The sequence below is a fragment of the Uranotaenia lowii genome, chromosome 2 (assembly GCF_029784155.1).
Source record: "Uranotaenia lowii strain MFRU-FL chromosome 2, ASM2978415v1, whole genome shotgun sequence".
NCBI lineage: Eukaryota > Metazoa > Arthropoda > Insecta > Diptera > Culicidae > Uranotaenia > Uranotaenia lowii.
Window position 1 is genome coordinate 203,690,631 of NC_073692.1, and position 18,134 is coordinate 203,708,764.

At 33.0% G+C, this 18,134-nt stretch overlaps 1 protein-coding gene across 5 annotated transcripts in view; it reads left to right on the forward strand.

The window, feature by feature from the left end:
• The window catches only part of LOC129750091 (protein numb), a 179,408-nt gene that overhangs the window by 54,040 nt on the left and 107,234 nt on the right, over window positions 1-18,134 (forward strand). Inside the window, exon 1 of one of the 5 annotated variants that reach the window (XM_055745306.1) lies at window positions 10,710-11,712. The exons of the other annotated variants lie outside the window; for them this stretch is intronic. The gene's annotated coding sequence lies outside the window, so the exon portion shown is untranslated. Of the gene's footprint in view, window positions 1-10,709; window positions 11,713-18,134 lie in introns of those variants that run through there. 5 annotated transcript variants of the gene reach the window in all.

The window sequence follows — 18,134 nt, forward strand, 5'->3', positions numbered from 1 at the left end:
AAAAAATTTTAATTATTATAAAATCTCAGTTTATGTTACGTTTCAAAAATGATGTGAATAAATCAGGGCAAAATCCCAGAAACCGGGCCAGACCGGACTTACCTCAAATATTGATTCAAATGTTCTAGCAAATCCGGATAAATCCGGGAAACCTGGCAACCTTAGATTGAAATAATTTTCGTGATAGAATGGGTAAGCATTCAAGGGAAATTATTTCAAATTTCTATTATAAAACCTAAAAACTATTAGTTATTCAATAATATGAAAACGATGAACTTTGCTAATAGTCCTAATTAAAACTTTAAAAAGACTAACCAAACTTACAAAGCTCACATGGCCAAAAATGGTCCAATTTGTTATGATGATGAACAAAAAGTTAAAAAAATTTCAAAAAGTCAAACGACTCATTTCGATTTATATTTTATGTGAGCCCGAGCAAGGCCGGGTAAAATCAGCTAGTTTTATATATAAAAATCAAACTGTTATACGCAATTCTCTGTTTCACTGACAACCATTGAAGTATGTCGAGCATCAATGTACTTGGTGTGTATCGATTACATCATATCACTACTCGCATGATCTTATTTTGAATTCTTTGTAGGCGCTTTGTTTGCGATTTCCAATAATCATCCAGTTGGTTTTATCAAGATTGAGACATAATTTTCTGTTTTTCAAAAAATCTGCAATATTTTTCAAATCAGTATTTGCTTTTTGTACAACGAGTTATAGGTCATTTCCACTCCAATAGCAGACGGAATCATCTGCAAATAGCTTGAGACGGCCGTGATTCAAGCACATTTTCATGTCATTGATGTACAATATAAATAACAAGGGACCCAACACACTTCCTTGGGGAACTCCTAGGTTATTTTCTCTGTATCGCGAGTAAGATGAACCATATTTTGTTCGTTGCATTCTATTCTCCAAATAAATCTACAAATCCGGATAATTTTATATGAAAACTTGGCCAAATCCGGGCATGTAATTTCAAAATTGACGACCAAGAATCCAGGCAATTGCTGGGCAAATATTGTCAAAATCCAGAAATAACTGAACAATAAAAAACAGAAAAAAATCCATCAAAAATTATCAACAGATTTGAAATCGTATTGAGGGCTTCCGAAAAACCTCAAATGATTATTTGTATAATACTCGCTCAAAAAATTTCGTTTTGGAGGCACAAATATAAAATATTAACAAAACAATTTGTTTTTTTTGTTTAATTTGACTAATGAAGTGAATAAATCCGGGCAAAATGCTGGCGTTTTTCAATGAAATCCGGACAAGCGGGCCGGCCGGACTGTTCCTTATTGTTGTACCAAATATCCGAGCTAACTCCGATGAAACCGGGCAATCTGGCAACCTGACAAAAACGTAAAAATAAAATATTTATAAACTTAAAAAAATGTGAATATCATCGAATATCTTTCCTGAGTTACAAGTTAGGTGTGTGCTTTGTTCACATGAATTGTAATGCAAGAATAAAAAAATATTTTTCATGCAAAGTTTTTTTTTTGAAACTTTCAGTTCATCTGTGACAATTTTTTCAATGAAAAATTTTGATTTCCCATACAAATTTCCATTCAAAATTAAAACTCGTTGGGCTAATTCAGAACTGGATGGATTGCTTCCAAAATTTTTAATGCTATTTCTTCCAGCAAAACAACCAAAAATGGTTATGGGAGATGTAAAAATTTAACAATTTAAAATTTCCATACAAATCTTGCAGGAGTTCAATACCTTCGACTGAGAATAGAAGTATGGAATAAAATTTAATAGTTAATATGTTGCCTGTTATTTAAACAAAAATATGGGATGCATAGAAAGAATATCATTAAGATATTCTATACTTATTATAAATTATTTGTTTTTTTTTTATCAATCATTGTTATCCCATAATAGTTTGCACTAAGCTTACCAAAACATCATTTTGAACTCTGTTTGTATTTATGGATAAAATGCAGGGTTTTTTAAGTGATTAATACAATTATAATACATGATTCTGTTTAGAGTGTCCATTCCCCGGCCATTTTTATGTTCCCCGGAATGGGGGAATATGATCATCCTTTTACCGGAAATTTCCGGGATCCCGGGAAAAATTGCTGCTCTCTACTGCATACGAAATCATAGATATATGGTACGAAACTGAGTCAATTTGGTATCATTTTTGAATTTCTCAAGCCCTGGGATCTGACAAGCTCCGTTTCGGTTCAAAATTCATCTACCATTTTTTGCAGAATTTTTAATTGAACATTTTGGATTGTGGGGAAAGTTGAATATTTTATACAGAAAAATCATTTTCAAAACAATAAACTCATTTGACATCACTGCTTGGTGTCTGGCAAGGAGTACCAGGTGGTTTTGTCAAAAATCAGGACACCGCAATGAAAAAAAAATCAGGATTTATCAGGACATCACACAATTGATGGAAATAACGTGCAGCTCAGCTTAGATTGCATAGATAAAGCAAAACACAGGTTTGGTAGACTCTTCAATTAATGCAACTGAACAAACAGAACTTTGGATGACCTGCAGTTAACCCATTCGAGACGGCGACTTTTTTCGAACCCGTCCCCCAGGAGCGAAAAATTTTTATTCTTTGATTCGATCAATTTTTATCTAAAAAACATGAATTCAATGAAATTTCCAAAATTTAATCGTAAATTCACAAAAAATGTCCATTGCACACCGTGTGTGCAGTCCGCTCCTCGAAATAAAATTATTTCGAGGAGCCGAGTTGCACACACGGTGTGCAATGGGTACAAAAATGTAAATACACTATTTTAAATATTTTCATCATTCGTTTAACTTTTGTTTGGTTATAAAGGAAAGAACATAATGCAAAAAAAATATAATGTGGTTTAAACCAACAATAAGTTTTTTTCAACTTTTTCCAAAATGTGATTACTTTTGTGATTCATGACCATGTTTTCAACTTTGTCGATTTTAATTTAACTCAATGTTTTCTTGTGTCTTCCTGTGGACTTTTTCTACCTGAAAACTATTTAAGTTGTTCAACTATTTAAGTCCGGCTAACTAACTCTTATAATAATTTAGATCTTTATTTCATAAAAAATATACATTGAAAAATCTTTGATCGTCACATAATCTTGCGTATATTCTACTGAATAGCACCATGAAAGGAGGGTGATTTGTCCAACATTTCATGAAAGCACATCGAACGAAACGATAAAAATTCAAAAGTTTCAATACAATATAAAAAAAGAATTTTCTAGAAAATCATGTTATGATTGTTAGAACACATACCATGAAAAAAATCCATGATGATGATGATGATGATATTAGCAATTACCATAGAGCTGAAGTTTGTTTTTATTTGGATAAACTAGCTGACCCGGTGTGCTTTGCTACACCTTCCAGAAGTTACTGAAATTTTTGGTACTCAGTTATTAACTTTTAATTTATTTGCTCAAAATTTTAAAATTCAATTTCAAAATCACTAAAATGTTTTTTTTAATTGCTGTTTTTATTTTGAAATGTTTATTAATTTTATTTTAAAACCGTGTTTTAATCCTTTTTATGACCCTGGATTACTTTGCTTCATAAGTTTATAGCTTATGCCAAAATATTTTTGTTGTATATGAATTCTTCGTTGTCCCTTTTTAATGTGCAAAAGGTTTCAAACTATCATAGAAAGCTTTTTTGTAACAAAACAACGTCAAGGGGCACTTATTTTACCGATTCGTTCTCGAATTATTATACAAATTGTGAGAGGGACCACCTCCCCCATTCCTTAATCCCTAATGGAATGAAGGAGGGTCTTATAAATCCAAATAACACTTCTTGTATACAAATACAATCCCATGTCATATACGGCTCCAAAAAATTGGTGACCCTCTCCCTACTTTATATCTCCCCTTTGGCAAGAGAGAGGTGTCTCAAACCATCGAAGAAACATTTCCCGTACACAAATATGCTTCCATACAAATTTGATTCCATTGTTTCGATTAGTTATCGAAATATTAAAAATAAAGTGTATGAGTTACCCTCTTCCCACTTTTTATCGTTCCACTGAATGGAGGGAAGAGTTGCTAAACCACGGGAAAAAACATTTCTTGTGCTCGAATACTCTCTTATGCCAAATTTGGTTTCGTTTGCTTAATTAGTTATGTTATCCTATACAATATTTATCAGAGCCCCACTTCCTACGTATCCCCTACCTGGAAGGAGGGGATCAAGATTAAACATTCCGTGTATTAAAATACACTTCCATGCCTAATTCTGTTCCATTTGCTCGATGGTATATATATGATTGTTCCCATGTCATACTTCGTTCCATTTGTCAGATAAGTTTTTGGTTTATGCAAAACAATCGTATATGAGCTCTCGTCTTTCCTAACTTTATCCCCAATTGAAGGAGAAAGAAGTCTGAAATAAGCAAATAACCATTTTACGTATCCAAATACTTTCCTATGCCAAAAGTATTTCCATTTGCTCTATTAGTTTTCGAATAATGCGAAAATTTGTAAAGGAGCCCCCTTTTCTCCCTCCTATCAGACAAATTTCGTTCCATCTGATGGGTAATTTCCCGAGTGATGTAAAAAAATATAAGAAAGCATCCTCCTCCTTTAAGATTTTCCGACTGGAAGAACGGAGGGTTCTCAAAATATCATAGAATCATTTCTCGTAATCATATACCCTTCAATGCCAAATTTGGTTTAATTTGCTTGATTAGTTTTCCAGTAATTCTGAAAATTGTAAAGGAGCCCCCTCCCCACTTTCTATCTCCACCCTGGAAGGACGGAGGGGTACCAAATATTCATAGAACTATTTATCGTTCCCAAATACCCTTCCAAGCCAAATTTGGTTTCATTTGTTCGAATAGTTATCAAGTTACGTAAAACAAAATGGGATAAAGACCCCTCCCCTCCTTCCTGAATCTCCACTGGAAGGAGGGAGGGGTCTGAAATAATCATAGAACGATTTCTCGTATTTCACTTCCCATCCATGCCAAATTTGGTTCCATTTGCTTGATTAGTCGTCCAGATATGTAAAAAATTGTAAGGTAGGCCCCCTCTCCCCTTCGTATCTTTCCACTGGAAGGAGGGAGGGGTACCAAACCATCATAGAAACATTACTCATACCAAAATACACTTCCATGCTAAATATGGTTCCATTTGCATTATCAGTTCTCGAGTTATGACGACTTATCACTTTTATTTATATGACCCCCTCCCCCCTTACAGGAAGAGGGAGGGGTCCCAAACTATTATAGGAACCTTCCCCGGCCTCCAATATCCCCATCTGCCAAGTTTCACGCAAATCGGTTCGATAGTTTTCGAGTCTATAGGGAACAGACAGACAGACAGACAGACAGACAGACAGACAGACAGACAGACAGACAGACAGAAATTCATTTTTATATATATAGATTGTTTAAAATTACCAATAATAAAAATTTTATTATACCGTAGCTACCGTAAATAATGTTTCAACTATAAGATACAGATTTCACCTTGGTGAAAGTAGAATTTACTAAAATTACTACGCCAAGGGCTGGATAACCCATCAGCACGCTCTAAAGCTTGAAAATTTTAAAATAAGACTTAACAATACGAAGTCCACACATATACACCAGATCCTAGATGCGTATCAATTTCCGTTATTCTCCCCTCACCATAACTTTAACAATCATCGACGCACACTTCCACAAAAACAGCACAAATAGCCAGCAAATGACTTACTGGCTGTATTGACGAAACGAAACTCTGTCTGCGCTGCCTAATTTTATAAGTCATTTTCAACCTCAGATATTTTGAAGACATTTTCATACACAGTGAAACCAATGCCAAATTATGATTATCTATGCTTTTAAAATTCTATTGGTTCAAGAACCATGAAAATTGGTCCACTAGTTTATTCAAAATCATGAAAAAGTTAAAACTACTTCCGTTGCACACACGGTGTGCAATCGGTCTTATAGCCTCGGAAAGTCATTGCACACACGGTGTGCAATCCGTTTCGAATGGGTTAAAATAGTTTATTGCTGATTTGTTTGATGTTCTCATTATTAAACTATAGATACAGTTATATTTTAAATATTTTTTGAAAATCAGCATAAATCAGGACATTTTATAGACTTTTTTTTTTTAAATCAGGATATTTCAGGCGTTTTTGAAAAAATCAGGACAGTGCGTGTCTCGAAAATCAGGACAAATCCTGAAATATCAGGACACCTGGCACCTCTGTGCATGACTATTTTTCATGCAATACTTCACGAGGCCCTAGCAGTGATGTCAATTGAATTTATTGTTTGACAAAAGGCGTACCCCTGTTAAACATCAGTAACTTTTTTGTCTATTTAGTTACGAAGTTACGGTCCTCAACAAAGTTGTTCAGCGGAAAATTTCCTTTAGAGAATTTATAAATTGGTACAAAAACCATTAGTGGGCTCAGTTCTACAAAAGAAACAAAAATGATGTTGCGTTTTCAGTACAAAGTATTCAATTTATTCAATTCAAACCTAAATATTTAAATTTACTCATTTAAACGTTGTTTAAGAATTTGGCAAAAAATCACGGGTGAGCTTTTTGTATCCCAGGGGTTGAGAAAGTTAAAATTGACCTGAAATCGACTCTCATTCTGTACTCATATATTTTTAGCCTAATTCGGTTTTGTGTGTTGTCATAATCGAATGGTGTCTGTAGTACTCTAACGAACAAATTTGATTGATTCTTGCTGCAAAAATTGGATGGAATTGAGAAAGATGAGGCAAACCCGAAGCAATCGACCATGTGCTCGCTTGGCTAAAATCCCGAGTCGATGGGTGGGGATAGAGATACAAGAGAGATCAATAGTAGGAAAGATCACATTCGGGTTATACATGGTATTTCGATAAAAGCTCCAGCAGTTGATCGGCAGAGCTCGATTGCCCGTGGTGGCCGATTTCATCATGTTTACCGTGGTGAAATTGGCTAACGCGCCGTTGTACTGAAGCGGAGATTGCAGGTTCAAGTCCTGTCGGTGAGCCGTTGTATCTTTTTCGATAAATTCATGATATTTACGGCTTATGTTCTTTCGTTCTTCGATACCGTAAACTGGGGGAACTTTGATCACTTTTTTAATTTATTTTTGAATATTTTGGAAAGGGTTGCTTTTTCGTAATACCTAAAAGCTTTAAAACACTTACTGAGGTGAGGAGTATTAAACATGATCATTTATTGCAGTAAATTAAAACGACATTGGTGGTTATAATTAAATGTTTGTTACAAATTCAGATTTCACGTTTCGGGGTAATTTCGATTACTATGGTTTTTACGTATCTTAACATCTTCAATTTTATTGTTTTGATGCAATTTAGCACAGAAGGCTCAAAACATCGATAACGGTATTTTTTTGTTTGGACTCAATTGAATGTTTTAATATTTTAAATTCAAAAACAAATATACTCAAAAGATGGACAATATTGCTGCATACATTTAATGGCAAAAATTATAAACATTTCTCAATATTTTTTTACCTCAAAAACAAATGAAATTTTACCTTCATGCAATTCCCTAAGTTCTCGCGTTGTTCCCATGTTCTTTTTTTCTTCAATTTTTTTCTTCAAAAATTATCATCAAATGACCATAAAAATACCACTTAAACTAAACCTAAACGAAGAAAGAAGTTTAACTGAGAAAAAACGACATTGGTGGTCATGATTAAATGTTTGTTACAAAACCAGATTTCGAGTTTCGGGGTAACTTTGATCACTATGGTTTAAACGTATCTCAACATCTTCAAATTTATTGTTTTGATGCCATTTAGCAAAGAAGGCTCCAGAGACGAACCAGCCAAAGGCTGAAAGTCTCTTAAAATAAAGACAAAAAAAAAAAAAAAAGAAGGCTCAAAACATCGATAACAGTAATTTTTTGTTTGGAATCAATTGAATTTTCAACGTTTTCTTTCAAAAACAAAAATACTCAAAAGATGGACAATGTTGCTGCATAAATTTAGGGGTAAAAATTATAATCATTTCTCAATATTGTGTGGCCTCAAAAACAAATGAAATTTTATCTTCATGCAATTCCCTGAGCCCTCGCTCTGTTCCCATGTTCTTTTTTTTTTCTTCAAACTTAACCATTTGATAGGGTATTTAGCCATTTTTTCTATACGGGCTTTTTCATGGAAAATGACCGATTTTTTTCAAAATCCTAAAATTATCATCAAATGACCATAAACATAAAACTTAAACTAAACCTAGTCCAAGAAAAAAGTTAAACTTTCACATTAAACAACCTGCTGAAATTTGATCAGTTTAGATGTTTGTTTGTGAGCCTTCAAAAAACCAGATATTATAAGATTTTAAAATTTCATTTTAAATAATATAAACAATCTCCGAATAAAAACCAAATTTAGCCTATTTGTAACTCAATTTATAGGCTTTAAAACGTAGTATACAGTTTTCAGATATTTTAACTTTATATTAATTTAATGATGATTATCTGATCAAAGTTCCCCCAGTTTACGGTACCTCATGTTTCTCTAACTCTTTCCATCACCTACGAAAATATGAGAAAGATTTGTCACTATCGAATGAAGTTGATTTGCTAGACTTCAGGTTATTCATCAAATCTAGTGCATTTTCAGGTAGCTGTACCGCTGCACTTTTGTTTTAAATGGTCCACAGTTTGCGAAACAAAAGTTCTAAATAATGGAAATGGCTAAATAAAGCATCCCATCTTTTCTTGTGGTGTTTCTTTATTGAAGTTGTTTGGTTTTTCATATTTTTTTATTCGTTGTTTTTTACTTATATCGTAAGGTTTTTTTTTGAAAACCCTTTTAGTAATTCAATTTTGTTTCGTTAAAGTCCACGTTTTAACAATCTCTGAAAAAAGATCAGCCTTAACCATATACCAAGGTAGAATAATAATTTTCCTTACTGATTAGGACATATTCAATTAATTTAAGTTGTGTAAATTTCCGAAAATTTAGCTCGATTTATTATTTTCGGGAATTCCCGGAATTTTTCCATCGTTTCCCGGGATTCGGGAATTCCCGAAATTGTTTAATTCCCGGAAATTCCTGGTCGGGAAATCCCGGGATGGACACTCTAATTCTGTTGGATGAATTTGGAAAGAGAAGTTGCCGGTGTAATTTTAGTTAGCGTTTATGAAATTTTCTAAAGCTTATATTTGGAGATCTAAGTAAGCATTGTTCACTTGAAGACGTGTTTGACAGCCGCTCCCGAGAATTTGCTACATCTTTATGAAATTTAAGAAAAGACAAAACACCACGCGACGAACAAACAAATGTAATTTACAGGATAAATTGCAAAGTACATTGGAAAGAGAAGGAAACACAAGAAACGGAAACTGCGAAGCATGCTACATTGGATGCACTACGAGGAAACTAAAACAACGGATTTCACAGCACAGGACCCCAAAAAATGAACTCAAGCGATTATGGAACATCGGATACACGAAACAGAATTATACAATTCAACAACTTCGCCAACGAACAGCTTTACTGGAACATGAAAAAGCTATGGATCATCTGTTCGACATCGATAAAGCGGATATCATCGATAGATGTGACAACGATAACAATTTGCTGATCCTGGAGAGTTGCCACATTAAAACAACAATACATGCATTAAACCTAAAAAAAGACATTGAAAACATACATACATCATACGCAAAGATTTTTAAAAACATACGAAAAATAAACCAAAAACATAAAACTACCAACACAGAAACACAAATCCAACAACATTCAGAAAACAATAGCACAGACTAGTTGTAACAGATCAAAGCAAAACAAAAAGTGAAAAGTAATGACTGTGGAAAATCGGTGCTGCGAAAATTCAATCCAGAAAATAGGAGAAAGAACGGATTTTTACACAGTAAGTCAGACAGCACTACAAAACACTAGAATCACAAATTAATCAAAAATACTGTAACAGACACAAATGACAGCTTTACCCGATCAGCCGAATCAAACCTGACAAGAAATACGACACATTTTAGGTAAGAATCCTTTAATTTTGTGAATTTTTTTTGAAATTTTGTTAACACACAATAAACATTACAGTCCCTGATGACGATCCTATATAGCTTGAAACGTTGGAACGTTAAATAAATAGTCGGTTTTGCTATTTGAACAGACTGAAAGCCGAAAAATTACCTTAAGTTCTTTTTTACAAAATTTCACTCGAAAATAGCCATATTTTCAAATATTTGATCTTTTTTGGAGCAATGGTAAAGTCTATTTCTATGGAATCCACAACGTTTTAAGTCGGACGCTATAGATATTCTCAGGTAGTATCAAATCACACCACACGAAGCAGATCAAGTTCCGCCACAAGTTTCAACCATTTTAACTGGCCGCGTCCTGCTGAATATATCTGAATCAAAGTGCCCATTCAAGCTTGCACGAAATGTTTCATTCCACCTTTTTGAATCATTTTCTTCCATACAACATCTCACCCTTATCCAAGATAATCGGTTTACCACGCCGTTTTCAACCGATAGAGGTATGATGATGATATGTATCTGGCTGACGGCGTGCACCGGTATCCATGCCACATGTTATATCTATCCTCTGCCTTTCGGGATAGTTGTATTTGAAATGACTCGTGTGCCCGCACCTCTCTTAGTATTGGTGCCGCCCGGTTAATTCAGAGCAGCAAACAGCAAACAGCAACACAGCAACGGCTCCCAGCCCACCTCAACTCGATAGTTTGCTTCAGTACGTTGTTTGAAGTTTCGACCGTTACACGCGGCGGCGGGTGCAATCAACTAGTTTTGCGCGAGTTGTGTCTGTCTTTTGTCGTTCGATGGTTTGTTGTCGTTGGGGAATGCTCCATCATCAGCTCAGCCACCATCAAGCAGGGTAGTTTCCACAGCTTCTTCGTCACGATCGCGATCGCGTCATCTTCACGGTCTTCAGTTGGGTTGACTTTTAGGTCATCTTTGTCTCTCCTTGTTCGGTGCAGAACGCGAGGGTCAAGTGTGAGCGAATAATTGTTGGTGCAGCATACTCTGGGAGTGATACGCCCCCAAGTTGTTCTGTGTTTTTTATGTGTTTATCGGGTTCAGCATTCCTTTGGGATCGATCGATGAAGTGTGTTCAATTTACTTCGGCAAAGCAATAATTGGAATACGACGCAAGGTCGACTGGTTGTGTAAACGTCCTATCGAATAGAATCGTTTCGGCACTGTGAGGTGTCCGTATGTGAAAGTCAGCAGCTGAAAAGTGCCGAGAGTGCAAGAATTTTGTTGTCGGTTATTGCTCGCGTAATCGCCATTGGAAACGTATTGTGGTGGATGTGGATATCGATTGTGCCAACTGCATATACAGGCAAATAGCAAAGCATTCAGCTTACTCACATCGACTTACCATTTGCATCAATCAGCAGAACACGTAACGGTGGCATCTTCAAAACAAACACCACAACAAGGCGAGGCTCAACTTAACCCGATCAGCCTTCGAGGTGTTCCCAAATCATCGTTAATAACAACATTAAAAAATAACAAACCAAGCCTACGAGAAACTTCATTTTTGGTGTTTGCATAAAAACCCGTGGAGCGCCACCTTGATTGACAGAATCGGAACAGCGGCAAACGTGTGTGATGATGATGGTTCACGGGAAGGAAAACAAAACGGAAGGAAATCGCTAATCGCTTTCACCAACTAACGATTTCTTGCCTTAGCTACATACAAATATCGTACACAGCTTGGCTCTGCCATACGTACGTACGCTATCAGGTAAATAATTACAAAATATCGATCTGCAAAAGCGACTTTGTTGCTTGAAGGAGTGACATACCTAGTTCTATTTCGAGGCATTTCACGTTATACGCAAAATTGCAGGTGCAGCAACTGTTTGAGTCTGATGTCAGCAGTGTATTTTGATAAATATGAGAGCCTTTATCTACATAATAACATACATAACGCAAATTGAGATCCTTCAAGCAATTTTTCAAACAAATTTGTTACTAAGATTGCTATAGCCATTAAAAAAATATAGTTTTTGAGAATGGTTGAAAAATAAATAAGTAAACTGAAACGTTAACTTTATGATAGATTTTGGATAAACCACCGAGAAGATCAAGACTAAATAAGAAGATAAAGAGCGACTATCTAATCAGTCAAAAAGAAATTGAACTCTAATGAAACCAAATCTCTTGTCGAGATTAAGCAAACCTTTAGATTTTGACATCAGAAATTCGATGATGTTCCTCAAGATTGCGCTAGAGTTTGTTCCAATGTTTCATGTATTTTCATTATCATGTTTGGTGTCAAATTGAACCAAAAATAATTTCCTGTTAATTTTGCAGCGAAAAAATGTTTTAAATGTAAACGGGCTTCAGTGTCATCTATTGAAAATTTCGCACGGTGTGTTTATAGAAGATGTTTAAAAGAAGAAAAAAAAAAATAATAACTCCATTTTAAAAAATTAACGCCTGAAAAGATTAGTGATTTAAATTTTCTTATACAAAATTACTTAATGAAAATATTATTTAAATTACTATTTGGAATGTCCATGTTATAATTGGTTCTCTCCAAGTGTTACATGGATTTATATTCCAAATTGAACATTTTAGAAAACTAATTCTAATTGAATAAAATTTTAAGATACACGAATAACAATACTCTAACGTCCTTTGATTGCATCGCTTTTCTCAAACTAGCTTTTCGAAATAAATCCAAAATATTTGTATGCTTTGATGAATATACATACGCACTTCAGAAAAAATAATCATTTTTTATTATACAACTCGTTTATAGCGTTTTGAATTTTTTTACTTCTGATTAAATTAAAGCAGATCTCAGCAGAACAGATTTGCAATAGATTTTAACATCTAAAATTTAGTAGAGAGTTTAAATACTTGAACTGAAATCCGTATATCTTCGGCTACATAACATCGAATACAAATTTCTTTTCCTCATCATGAAGGTGAATAAATTTGCTACAACCATTTGAACTTCATTTTAGTATAAATGATTAATAAAACGATGAAAAATAATTTTCTCAGGAGAAATTTTTACTTTTCCACATTTTTAGTCTAAATTAAAAAAAAAGTAGTTTCTATGGATTTCTATGGTTTATTCACAAAACAATGATATTCAGAGCTTTTTACCACAATTGGTATAACATTGCTGAAGTTATGATTTTTTTACTGTAACACAAATGTTTCTTTAATGTTCTATTAAATAATAATGAAGAACTGCAGTGTACAGAAGAATAATTTAAAAAAAAGTATGGAAAAAACAAAACAGGATGAATTCCTAGCATTTCAGGCTAGTTTGCTATCGATCATCTGCTATTCACTTTTGCATTAGATCATCAATACTGTTGATTTTTGTAAATTTAAAATCGACAAACAGATAGAAATGCATGTTTTTGAATAATCTTAAATTTATCAATGGTTTCAGACTAGATTCATGCATTCAAAATAATTAGTTCCTAATAAATTTAAAACTTCATTTAAAACATAGAATTCAAGAGGCCATCAAAATAATATTGTGGGTTGAAATCTGTAGAAGCTAAGATTATTGAACCCTTACCCCTTTTTGAGAAAACTTGAAGAATCCCAGTGTAGGTACAGCAGGGTTACTAAAATTGGACTGAAAAAATAAATATAAAAATAAAACACTCTAGGCTTAGAAAGATCATTGGCTCAAAAGAATGTAACATGCGAAATTTAAGCTAGCAGTAGCAGCTTTCATTGAGTCTGCAGTGCGAATGGGATTTTAAGACTTTTTACTCTGGAGAAGTATAAGAAAATGATTTCTCATCAAAAATGGTTTTTTGACGCATCGATTATTTTGAATATTGAATTCCTTTATTTCTCAAATCTTAAATTAAAATAAACGTTTCAATTCCAGATCGCATCGTGATAAGCGTTCACAAAAGTGAAAGAGTAGTTCAAGGAATTAAGTGATTTTCTCAATCATAACAATCAGAAAACCTAAATAGAATGGATTCAAATGCATTCATATATGGGTTCATGTAGTTCCAGATAATTCTAATAATTTCAGATAATTTGACACTGTCAGACGGCTGAAAATTTGCCAACCAATATTTTACTTTCAGGATTAGAAAATAATTTTTAGCTGTTTTCTTTGTTTAAATAGCTCTGTAGCTTTTCATAAGATTGTTGAGTTACCAGTTCAATTTGAAAATATTGAAAGTTAAAACTCAGATATTTAGCACCTCTGTAATTATAAAACACTATAAATATATATTTTTTGAAGATTTCCAATACAAAATTTTCAAAAAAAAAGTCGTATGGGTCATCGACCAAATATTTTAATTTTTGGTGGAAATTAACTGAAAAAAGCTCTACTTTCTGCCCATGCAAAAATTTGCATTATTGTTTTTTTTAAGTCCTTCTACGAAACACACCGTGTTTTAAGATGATCGAAAAAATACGAGAACACCATCGATATTTTTCGATCATAATCTACAAAGACTCGTACAAGGCTGTGCTGATGATTTTATACCAAAATATTGATTCGAATTTAGATGTCGTTTTTTTTAAAGTAAGAATTTCTTCTACCGGAAGATCTGAGATAGCAGTCAAAACTTTCCTTGGACTCCAACATGTCTTTACATTGTCGAATAGATGGATTCTTGACGATTTCAAACATCAATGAAGCACTGAAATACAGAAAAGCTGTCAGAAAATATAAGTATTTTAAAAATAAAATGTTTTTTTCGGACTTTTCACGTTTTGAACCAGTTTCTGATAACCTTGTAATACATACCGCCTTTATTTTGAAATTTTAAGTAATTATTATAAATTATGAATATATTATCATCAACATCGGTTAACAGGCAGGAGAACGAAATCAAACTACAACTCAAATTTCCCCGAAACGGATATTTTGCAAACGGCTTTGGAAGACTAACCTTCCAAAGCTGTTCGCAAAATATCCATTCAAATCTTTTTCACAGATATTTGACCTGTGAGTCCCTTCCCCTGGCGGCAAATATTAACCGATTTTGATGATTTTAATTCTTTATATAGCCAATTTATTCTGGTTTCTCAATACTGAAAAATTAAGTCAAAATGTTTTTCCAGATTACCAGTAGCTGATTCAGAATGAAAAATGTCCCGAAGAAGATCTCTTTTTAAAATGCTTATAGCTTCTGATAAATTTCATCTTTGAGCTGTTTTTATAATATTTTCTATTGTCAAGAATAAATCTATCCATGGATGCATAAATATTTGGGGAACTAAAGGAAGTTTTGGCCGCTATCCCTGAATTTCCGGTAGAAAAAAATCTTTATTAAAAAAAATCACCCAATTTTTTCTTTGCATTGCTGTAGCTCGCTTACCAATGAATCTATTTTCTGAAATTCAATTTTTTTAGAACATTCTTGGTTTTCGAAAGATCTCAGCGATGCAAAGCCAAAATTGGATGTTTTTTTTTAATTAAGAATTTTTTCTACCGAGAGTTCCGGGATAGTGGTCAAAACTTCCATTGAACCCCCAAATATTTATACATCCGATTTATTCTTGACAATAAAAAATATTATAAAATCAGCTCAATATAAGAAATTTATCAGAAGTTATAAGCATTTTTAAAAGAGATCTTTTTCGGGACATTTTTCATTCTGATTCAGCTACTGGTAATCTGATAAATCATTTTGACTTAATTTTACAGTATTGAGAAACTAGAGTAAATTAACCATATAATGAATTAAAAATCATCGTAATCGATCAATATTTGTGGCCAGGCAAACTTTCGGATCATATTGACCCAAATATCCCAATCATCAATTTTTTTTAGTAAGCACTTCCGTTGGTCACAGGAAGTTTCCTGGCAGATTGTGTATTTTGTGATTCCCTAGAGATGTTTTTAAAATCTAATTTTTACGATTATTTTTAAAAGTTATGATGATTTGAATGTGCGCTTCGAGTCATTTGGCCGCGTGATTTGTCAGCTATTAAATTTGTGATGATCTAAAAGTGATGATGTTTATAATTACATTTTCACGTTTAATGTCCAGAGTTTTTTTTTGCAAATCACATCAATAATAAGTTAGTTTTTTGAAGTGTGAGTAGGTCTTTCAGTCCTCCGAATGATTGTTTTCTTTCTCTTATTGACAAACTTTGTCCAAAATACCAAGCCAAATTGTTTTCTTTGGCTCAAGTAGAGGCTAGAACCCAAATTTTTATTCAAAGCCTTTCTAGGCTCCATTTTCTCAATATTTTGGAATGCTAGAATGGTGAATGTAAGATGGTCAGACTAAAGCTAAATTTAAAACTTCGTTTCGGTTTTTAAATTCTCAACTCAGCTTTGTAATTCTTTTGTATTTTGGATTGGTGCTTTGATTTTCTCATGATGTAACTGAACATTCTTATTTGAATCTTTTATTTTTATCATAAATTTTAGTTATGTGTTGTTAGTATAGCATTCATGTTTAAAAATTTAAGTTCTCGATTTCATATATTTAGTTGAACTGGCGTTTATTTTAACTTCTAGGTGTATTTCGCAGAGTTTAGCATAGCTTAGGTACTGTAAAATGGGTACCTTCTAATTCTGAACCTAAAGTGTTTATTGCTATCGATAAGATAAATTTCACGTGTCAAATTTTCGCATTCGGGTAAAAAAAAATTAAATCATTCAAAAACAAAGGCCAAAACTGTGTTTGGTAAAATTAGTTTTTTGTTTTTTTTTTTGTTTTTAATTTGAGGCCCTTGGAGCCAAAGGGGTATAAGTGCTTAAGCTTATTTCGGGAAAAAACGCTTTTAAGTTGTTGTGTTTGGCCATTTTTCATATATTTTCGAAAATTTGAATTTTTTTCGAACGTGAAAGTATGTAAATGAAATTCTGAAAACAGGGTGGATAAAAATCAACATTTTTTCCAAAACATTAAAAAAATCGGATCTTTTTTATTTAAATCGGATTTTTTTTTATATGAATCAGATTTTTTTTATATATAGGTTTTTTTCCTATAAATTGCATTTGAAGAAAATATTTCAGCATCCGAAGGTTCTTCCATCATGTGATAAAGCTGATTCGTTTAACACAGCTTTATAAAGGCTTTATAAGGGTAATATTCATAATTCATGATTTTTAACATTCATCAAAGACCAAAGACTAAATCCACATCGATTCGACTTTATATCTAACAGCTCAAAACGATTGGCTATAGTCTTGGAAATTTTTGGTTAAATTCCTTAGTAAGCTTACTCCTTTCTATCACCGTTTAATTTATAGTTTGAATTCAATTTTTTAAAATTTTCTAAATTAAAATGGTTAATTTCAGTAACAAATGAGCAATTCCTTTAACGAATGAAAATATTATCGAATTTCACCAAAACTACGAAATTGACGAACTACGAGTTGGTATTGAGCCCTCTCTTTGTTCAGAGAAAGCAAAAGATAAAAAAAATAGAATAAATTCAAATTCATAACTTTTAAAAACGTTGAGCGTCAACATTTAAGCAAAAACATGAAAAATCAGATGAATTCTTAAAAAAAGAAAAGGAAATTGACTTCAGTTTGCTTGAAAGAAATGAACAAAAATTATTTTCAGCAGCTTTTAGTGGATAATGTTAGGGTTATTTGATTGAAACTCCAACTTGCCAAATTTTCAATCAAAATATCTTCATTGAATTATATTTGAGTAATATTTATGAAGTATATCCACATGGACATTATCCAAACTCCTACCCCCTTCTACGTTGACAAGCATTCGGCATCCTCGTCAATCATAACTTGCGGAATATCCACAAGGTGCAAAAAAAAATCAATTCTGAATTCCCAAGGGAATGAATAAGCCTACGATGCTTAAAAACGTGGAAAATGAAAAAAACCTTTCCATATTCACTAAATTTTACTAAATATTTTATTCACTCAAATCAAAATCAAGTGATTTAAATCGTGATTTAAATCATGATTTAAATCACTTTGATTGAAATCATGATTTAAATCACTTTGATTTAAATCATGATTTAAATCACTTTGATTTAAATCAAATCCACCCTGTCTAAAAATCTGAAAAAAATCTTCAAATATAGTTTGAAATATGAATAATCGTTTGACATCATTAATTTAAAACCGATCATTTTGTCACTTATACCCCTTTGGCTCTGAAGACCTTATTTGTAATTATTTTTAAATGATTGGAAGCTTCAACTTCTTGAAAAAAAAAAAAAATAAAAAAAAAT